The 9345-nt window shown below is 41.1% G+C and overlaps 1 long non-coding RNA gene across 2 annotated transcripts; it reads left to right on the forward strand.

Annotated features, from left to right (window-relative positions):
- The first annotated feature begins 475 nt into the window (after positions 1-475).
- Positions 476-5349, forward strand: LOC131704965 (uncharacterized). Of its 2 annotated transcripts, XR_009310078.1 has the most exons (4): positions 476-686; positions 1081-1150; positions 3261-3354; positions 4887-5349. It is a non-coding gene; the product is annotated as an uncharacterized LOC131704965 (long non-coding RNA). The 2 variants fall into 2 exon arrangements; XR_009310077.1 differs by lacking the exon at positions 476-686 and having other exon boundaries at positions 721-1150.
- Positions 5350-9345: the final 3996 nt, after the last annotated feature.

A 9345-nucleotide genomic window follows, 5' to 3' on the forward strand; every position in this document is an offset into this window, starting at 1 on the left:
CCGGAATGAGACTTTGACAAATCTGAATAACTTCCAATCTTATGTTTTCGTTATCGTTTTCTGGTACACCATATAGTTTCAGGTCCCAACGCCTTTTGTATCTTTCAACTTCGGATATTTTGCTTTCGCATGCATCCAGCCTTCCTTATGTTTTGTTTATGCGACGTTCAACTTGCTTAATTTTGTTTTGCATTTCCTTGACTTCAGCACATACAAAGTCCACAGTTTTTTTTAAGGCCTTCAATTTGTATTGCGTTTTCTCCGATCAGTTTTTCAAGAACATCCGCCCTATCGTTAATAACTCGTTTTAATTCAGTAATAATATTAATTTCCATGTTAGGACCGGAGTCTGGTTGAGTGTCAATCTTACCTCGTTTAGGAGCAGGACTCTTGATAGGGGTACCCGGTAATTTCAAATCCAGAAAGTTCCTCAACTTCAGTCACTTCATTGTTAGAATCTCCAGAGGAACACGTGTAGTCATGAGCAGTTAAAGCAACGATAACATTAGCTCCTTCTTCTATCAGTATTCTATTTTCAAAATCCAAATTCGGTTTAGATCCATTTTTTTTGTCTTTGTACATGACAGCCTGTCGTAATTCACTTTTTTCATTTGATTTCTTCCTTTTGCCTTCTTTGGACATGTGTACATTCAGAAGTCAGGCATTTAAGTTTGAAATAAATTCAGGTGCGTCATGTTTTCCTTCAGGCGGAATGCTAATTATAAATTTAGTTTCTAATTTTGTTTTGCACTTGTTCTAAATGTTTCGAAGTGATTTTATCTTTCCATAGAGTACTTCAGAATATACGTTTCAGTTCCAGTGTGTATTATAGTGTGTATTTATTTATTTAAATTCTTGGCCGATCCCTCACTCTTAATGTTATTGATTGAAAGACACTTCCATACAGGTTTTTTTTTTCTTATTCAGAATGACTTAATATCCGAGTTTATATAGCCTAGTTTTTATATCTGGTATGGATGCTTTTACCTCAAGTTGTTTTTTTGCTACTAACGTGGACTGTTGGAACTCATACAGTTTTTTTCCGTATTCAAAAAGACTTTTATACTTGTGTGTACATAGGTCTTTATACCTGGGACCTTTTACTTATCAATTACCTGAATCATAAAGTGGACATCTGCACTCCAACACTGTAAGTAAGCAATTTTATTATTATTATTATTATTATTATTTAGCAGCCTAAATAATTATATTAGACTTGCAGTTACAAAGTACTACAGTTAAGGAAAATGTTATTGTAATTTAAATTATTATATAAATTGAAAGTTGATGTGTTTGAGTGGTGTTTATTTTTAATAACCGTTAAAATAACCGATTTTGCAAAACAGCAATAAAAACCTAAAAAAACACCCCCGAACTAAACAAAAAATAAAACCCGAAAAAATCAAGCCCTAGCTAGAAGGGACATATATAGCTTTAAGATGTTTGGTTAATTGTGTGTGTGCATGCTAGATGTAGCAAATACATCTGAGTAATGCACTATGTAGCCTCTTGGAGGTTATTAGCCCACCGCCTTATTCATGGGATAAGTCTCTACACAATAAAGATTCAGTACATAACCTCTATATAAACATTAGCAAATTAGCATACATGCCAACTGTCCCAGTATGGTCAGGACAATCTCGATTTACTAGCAAATGTCCCGTGTCCTGATGCATAGTTAGAAAGTCCCGATATTTATTCTTGAAAATTCTTTAATGCTCTTGGACTCTCTCTCTCTCTCTCTCTCTCTCTCTCTCTCTCTCTCTCTCTCTCTCTCTCTCTCTCTCTCTCTCTCTCTCTCTCTCTCTTGGGCTGCTGACCCTCGTGCGCTGCACTGGCTGGCAGGGATTGTGGATATATATCGTATCCAGTCATATTGGAGAAGTGGATTGTTTCGTCAGTGCTGTCTGTGGCAATATGATTTGATGTGTATGATTTAGCGTAAAATGTGGGAGCCAATGGAACATGAAGCACTGGCCTTAATTTTCATACAGCATTCACATACCCTCCAACATTTAAGAAATGAAAATAGGTACGCTTGTGTGGCATTAAGAGAGCAAGCAGCTCATAGTGTGGTAGTGAGCAACCTGCTTCCACGGAGTCTGGCGAGATGCCCCTCTCAAGAGAATTGTTGAAATGTTAACTTTAACATATTACATTTCCTGCAAATTAAATTAGTATTATTACAATTATGTTCCCCTAGGGATAAGGGATAAATTAGATGGGTTAAAATTAAGAAATCTAGACGTTTACATGCCGAAGAATTTCAGCCTTACAAAAACACCCTGAAAATATTTTTCTTCTTAAAATCTCGTCAGTTTTTAATCTCCAGCACCGCGTGTAATAATGTTAAGAATTCTTATTTTACATATTCTTCCGAGCAGTAATGGCCATGAAAGTGGTTCTGAGTGCTACTGCTCTTGCTCGGAAATGAACCCAACAAATTCTATAATAACAGAATATCCTTGAATGGACGGTCTCTACCAATATCTTTGCTGTCTACTGACTATCTGTCTAGCAGGTAGTACCATGGGGATGTGACGCTAGCATCTGCATGCCTCTAGTGGTCTGGCGGGGCCATGCAGAGAAAAAAAAAAAAAAAAAAAAGGTGTTGTACTGACTGAATCGGTACATTTTGGAGGGAATGCATTCGGTGTCCCGCTGAGCAGATTCAAAATGTATGAATTAGTGTGAACTAGTTAAGTAATAGCAATAGGGGGCTCTGGATAGGTTTAAAGAATTTGTTTTCAAAGTCTGTTTTTATGAAATGTTACTGAAACCACCACTAGTCTGGAGCAGTTTCAGGAATATCAGACTTGATTATATTAATTAAAACATACTTTAAATGAGTCAGCTTTGTGAATAGAGCCCATGGACTGTGAACACAGACTTTTTAACTTTATTAAAAACCCATAAATCAGCTGCCCTCCTCCTCTGGCTCTTGGGCAGGCAGCTCCTCCCTCTTTGGCACTCAGGCAGGCAGCACCTCCCCGCGCTCACCTCCGGGACCGGCCACTCCTCCCCTTTTTCGGCACTCATGCCGGTGCTGGGAGAACCTTCAGGCGGAACCATTCCGCAGCCAACTTCACCTCATCCCGATAGAGGGCCTTCCTGAAGCCGGGGTCTTTATATGGGCACTCTTCTCTATGGTGCCCACGCTCCATACAAGCTCCGCAAAGCAGAGCCCTCTCGACTTCCCACTGCCCTTGCTGTTTGTACCAGCATTCCATTTTAAATTAATGTTGTTCTCTTTTTTTCAGCTGCAGTCCTGCAGTCTCCAGGGGCGCTATCCCGCTCTGACACCAATGTGACAGGGTAGCGTCACGGCCCACAATGTTACCGGCAGAGAGAGAGGTAAGATAGCTGCAGTTCAATTGCTATTGCGCACGTTTAATTAACACAGTACAGTAAATTAAAATGCATTACAAAATAAACTGGCACAAGGGCCAAAACAAAAGGTCTACACAAAAAGCTCACAGACATAAACAGGACAGCAACACGCACCTTCACCAACACCAACATTAATTCACTAACACCCCTTTTTATACACCTGTGCCTGGAGCCTCATTACCCATTGATCATTCAGTTATGGCCCCAGCCATGTGTTTTCTCCACACACACACACACACACACACACACACACACACACACACCATGAGAACTACAAGCAACCCACACTCTCTCCAATAATCGCACTTGAATTTGCTTGGGTTTCAGAACTGCCCTTGTTCAGGTATATTATTGAAATAACTGGGAGCTAGGAGTTTGAACAATCAGGCCCCTGGTAAATGTGAACTAATTTCATTACAGCATGAGGTAGTCTCACCCGAGTCTGGAGCTCTACTCATATTTCAGACCCATAATAAAATATGCATTGATCAGTTTCCATCAGTAGGTAGCAGTGTATGTGAATGATACAGGATGTGTAATACAGGCCACGGTAACAGGATCAGATAAGACAGCTTCTACTGTGTATTTATAGAACCACAGCACCTCCTGAAAGATTTTATTGTGGTCATCTTTTATAACCTTTTTTATTTCACTTTTACGAACCTTCTGTAAAACCCTCTCCAGTGGGTTTGGACATCTTGCCAACCACCGTCAACTTCTTCCGAAACCTGGAATTAAAACAAGACATACATGAACAAAAAAACCACACATGACAGCATTGCCAACATCACTGAGACACTGCATGTGCTCTGCTCAAGACACAGGCAAACATGGAAGTATGATAGACAGGCACACAGATGAACAGACAGACAGACAGACAGACAGACCGACACAGACACCGCCAAATATCCCCACAATCTGGTTTTCTAGATGTATGGAACAGTGTAAAGTGTGACACACAGTATATGTACGTATGGCCGTCTCCACTGTGTCCGTCACTGCGGGTTTCATGAAAAGTTTATCTCAACCAAAACTCGTACACAAGTAGGTCATTTCAACTGCATCTAAACTGAAGGAGCAGTTTGGACAATATGCCTAATGGTACAGGTACAGCTGTGGCCAAAAGTTTAGCATCAACTAGAATTTTAGGATTGAGACATAATTAAATAATATATGAACATAATCTATATCTTTTATTTAACATCATGTCATCAAAATAAACTACAAAATGATATCACTAAAGTCTACCAGTAGCCATAATAGCAGTACATTTTTGTCAGTTTTTCGTGAAGTATATGAAAAAATACATAGCAGTGTGTAATTCAATAGGTTAACGTAACATTATTCAGCAGGTTTCATTTGACTTCATGAAGCAAAAATGAGTTCATTCTATATAGAGGGTGATGCTGAACTTTGCTGAACTTGCTGAACTTCTGGACAGAGCTGTAGGTTGGTATGACTGAGGATCCGTACTGAAAACAGCTTTCTGTTCTCAGGGATCTCTGAACCCCTCTCTGCCCCACCTCTGACACACCGCCTGGGCCCCCTTCATGGTGCTGCCTGCATTAATGATGTCATCGTGCTAAACGTCATCATGGCTCTCATTTCCACGATGGTAGCGTAGATGAGCGTGTGGTACATGCTGTCACAAGGAAGAAGAGAGGAGATGCTAGCGTGGCACAGCGGGATGGCAAAAAGACTCCCGTTGCGCAGCAGTGTGATCCATTGCTGGTCTTACTGGGAGTTTAATAGTCAGACACACCTGAGCTAGTTACCTATACACGCTGTGGCTAATCAAACAATACACTCCGCAGCACTGAATAACTGAAAAAGTGATTCCATGCTAGATCTCTCAACACTTTTCCTTCATGTTTAAATTTATGTTGCTACTACATTAAAAATGTTTGTTTAACTATGCAACTTGTACATGACACTTGTACTTCTGCTAAGAAATAAATAAATGACAGCTTTACAGATCAGACCCTTTTTTTTTGTATATAACTCGATCCCTTCTGTAGATCTCTTTATACAGCTGGTCCCTTTTTTCTGACTTCGCAGTTTTTGCACATGTGAAATGTTTTCGGAGGGAACAGCACACTAAAAGAAACTCAAGGGACAATAAAGATCAATGAACTAAAACATACAGAAGAGTGCTAAAGCAGACCGTTCCGCTCTGTGGATTGATAAATACACAGGGCTGTCTCAGTTCTGTATACCAGCGCTGTAGAAAGGTAGACTTTCTGATAAACCCTTATTTGCATCTTGTTTAACACAGTACAAGCAGACAGGTAATTCCTGCCCTGGGTGTCACCTTAGTAAACAGGACTGTATCCTGGTGCAGCACAGACAGCTCCCCCATTCAGAGAAGCCCTGCAATTCTCAGTCAGATCAGAGATCAAAACTTGCGTGGTGGGTTTATACAGATGTGGCTAAAAGTTTTGCATCACCTAGAATTAAGATTGAGACATAATTAAAAAAATAATATACATATACTGTGTGTGTATATATATATATATATATATATATAATATATATATATATATATATATATATATATATATATATATATATATATATATGAACATAATTTTATTTCACATCCTGTAAGCAAAGAAACCACAAAATTACATGGTGAAAAAAGTCTACCGGAAGACATAATAGCAGTACAGTAGTATTTCATGTTAGATTTTGAAATGTCATATTTTTCAATTGTCAGTTGTTTGTTAAGTAAATGGAAAACTGTACAAAGCGGTGTGTAATTCAATATGTTAAGGTAACATTACTGGGGAGTTGGTTCCAGACCCTCACAATTCTCTGTGTAAGAAAGTGCCTCCTATTTTCTGTTTTGAATGCCCCTTTATATAATCTCCATTTGTGACCCCTGGTCCTTGTTTCTTTTTTCAGGTTGAAAAAGTCCCCTGGGTTGACATTGTCAATACCTTTTAGAATTTTGAATGCTTGAATCAGATCACCGCATAGTCTTCTTTGTTCAAGACTAAATAGATTCAATTATTTTAGCCTGTCTGCATACAACATGCCTTTTAAACCCAGGATAATTCTGGTCACTCTTCTTTGCACTCTTTCTATAGCAGCAATATCCTTTTTGTAACGAGATGACCAGAACTGAACACAATATTCTAGATGAGGTCTTACTAATGCATTGGAAAGTTTTAACATTACTTCCCTTGATTTAAATTCAACACTTTTCACAATCCGAGCATCTTGTTGGCCTTTTTTATAGCTTCCCCTCATTGTCTAGATGAAGACATTTCTGAGTCAACATAAACTCCTAGGTCTTTTTCATAGATTCCTTCTTCAATTTCAGTATCTCCCATATGATATTTATAATGCACATTTGTATTGCCTGCATGCAGTACCTTACACTTTTCTCTATTAAATGTCATTTGCCATGTGTCTGCCCAGTTCTGAATGCTGTCTAGATCATTTTGAATGATCTTTGCTGTTGCAACAGTGTTTGCCACTCCTCCTATATTTTGTGTCATCTGACATTATTCAGCAGGTTTCACTCGATTTCATGAAGCTAGTTAATTCTACAGGGTGATGCTGATGCAAAGCCTTTGTCCAGAGGTGTGTGTCCCTTGTTAAAGATGCTGGTGATGGTGCAGCTGTATGTGTTAAAGATGCTGGTGATGGTGCAGGTGTGTGTCCCTTGTTAAAGATGTGGTGATGGTGCAGCTGTATGTGTTAAAGATACTGGTGATGGTGCAGGTGTGTGTCCCTTGTTAAAGATGCTGTTGATGGTGCAGCTGTATGTGTTAAAGATGCTGGTGATGGTGCAGGTGTGTGTCCCTTGTTAAAGATGCTGGTGATGGTGCAGGTGTGTGTCCCTTGTTAAAGATGCTGGTGATGGTGCAGGTGTGTGTGTTAAAGATGCTGGTGATGGTGCAGGTGTGTGTCCCTTGTTAAAGATGCTGGTGATGGTGCAGCTGTATGTGTTAAAGATGCTGGTGATGGTGCAGGTGTATGTGTTAAAGATACTGGTGATGGTGCAGGTGTGTGTCCCTTGTTAAAGATGCTGTTGATGGTGCAGCTGTATGTGTTAAAGATGCTGGTGATGGTGCAGGTGTGTGTCCCTTGTTAAAGATGCTGGTGATGGTGCAGGTGTGTGTCCCTTGTTAAAGATGCTGTTGATGGTGCAGCTGTATGTGTTAAAGATACTGGTGATGGTGCAGGTGTGTGTCCCTTGTTAAAGATGCTGGTGATGGTGCAGGTGTATGTGTTAAAGATGCTGGTGATGGTGCAGGTGTGTGTCCCTTGTTAAAGATGCTGGTGATGGTGCAGGTGTATGTGTTAAAGATGCTGGTGATGGTGCAGGTGTGTGTCCCTTGTTAAAGATGCTGGTGATGGTGCAGGTGTATGTGTTAAAGATACTGGTGATGGTGCAGGTGTGTGTCCCTTGTTAAAGATGCTGTTGATGGTGCAGCTGTATGTGTTAAAGATGCTGGTGATGGTGCAGGTGTGTGTCCCTTGTTAAAGATGTGGTGATGGTGCAGCTGTATGTGTTAAAGATACTGGTGATGGTGCAGGTGTGTGTCCCTTGTTAAAGATGCTGTTGATGGTGCAGCTGTATGTGTTAAAGATGCTGGTGATGGTGCAGGTGTGTGTCCCTTGTTAAAGATGCTGGTGATGGTGCAGGTGTGTGTCCCTTGTTAAAGATGCTGGTGATGGTGCAGGTGTGTGTCCCTTGTTAAAGATGCTGGTGATGGTGCAGGTGTGTGTCCCTTGTTAAAGATGCTGGTGATGGTGCAGCTGTATGTGTTAAAGATGCTGGTGATGGTGCAGGTGTGTGTCCCTTGTTAAAGATGCTGGTGATGGTGCAGGTGTATGTGTTAAAGATGCTGGTGATGGTGCAGGTGTGTGTCCCTTGTTAAAGATGCTGGTGATGGTGCAGGTGTATGTGTTAAAGATGCTGGTGATGGTGCAGGTGTGTGTCCCTTGTTAAAGATGCTGGTGATGGTGCAGGTGTGTGTCCCTTGTTAAAGATGCTGGTGATGGTGCAGGTGTATGTGTTAAAGATACTGGTGATGGTGCAGGTGTGTGTCCCTTGTTAAAGATGCTGGTGATGGTGCAGGTGTATGTGTTAAAGATGCTGGTGATGGTGCAGGTGTGTGTCCCTTGTTAAAGATACTGGTGATGGTGCAGGTGTGTGTCCCTTGTTAAAGATGCTGGTGATGGTGCAGGTGTATGTGTTAAAGATGCTGGTGATGGTGCAGGTGTGTGTCCCTTGTTAAAGATGCTGGTGATGGTGCAGGTGTGTGTCCCTTGTTAAAGATGCTGGTGATGGTGCAGGTGTGTGTCCCTTGTTAAAGATGCTGGTGATGGTGCAGGTGTGTGTCCCTTGTTAAAGATGCTGGTGATGGTGCAGCTGTATGTGTTAAAGATGCTGGTGATGGTGCAGGTGTGTGTCCCTTGTTAAAGATGCTGGTGATGGTGCAGGTGTATGTGTTAAAGATGCTGGTGATGGTGCAGGTGTGTGTCCCTTGTTAAAGATGCTGGTGATGGTGCAGGTGTGTGTCCCTTGTTAAAGATACTGGTGATGGTGCAGGTGTGTGTCCCTTGTTAAAGATGCTGGTGATGGTGCAGGTGTGTGTCCCTTGTTAAAGATGCTGGTGATGGTGCAGGTGTATGTGTTAAAGATGCTGGTGATGGTGCAGGTGTGTGTCCCTTGTTAAAGATACTGGTGATGGTGCAGGTGTGTGTCCCTTGTTAAAGATGCTGGTGATGGTGCAGGTGTATGTGTTAAAGATGCTGGTGATGGTGCAGGTGTGTGTCCCTTGTTAAAGATGCTGGTGATGGTGCAGGTGTGTGTCCCTTGTTAAAGATGCTGGTGATGGTGCAGGTGTGTGTCCCTTGTTAAAGATGCTGGTGATGGTGCAGGTGTGTGTCCCTTGTTAAAGATGCTGGTGATGGTGCAGCTGTATGTGTTAAAGATGC

This window comes from Acipenser ruthenus, chromosome 33, assembly GCF_902713425.1.
Source record: "Acipenser ruthenus chromosome 33, fAciRut3.2 maternal haplotype, whole genome shotgun sequence".
Taxonomy (NCBI): Eukaryota; Metazoa; Chordata; class Actinopteri; order Acipenseriformes; family Acipenseridae; genus Acipenser; species Acipenser ruthenus.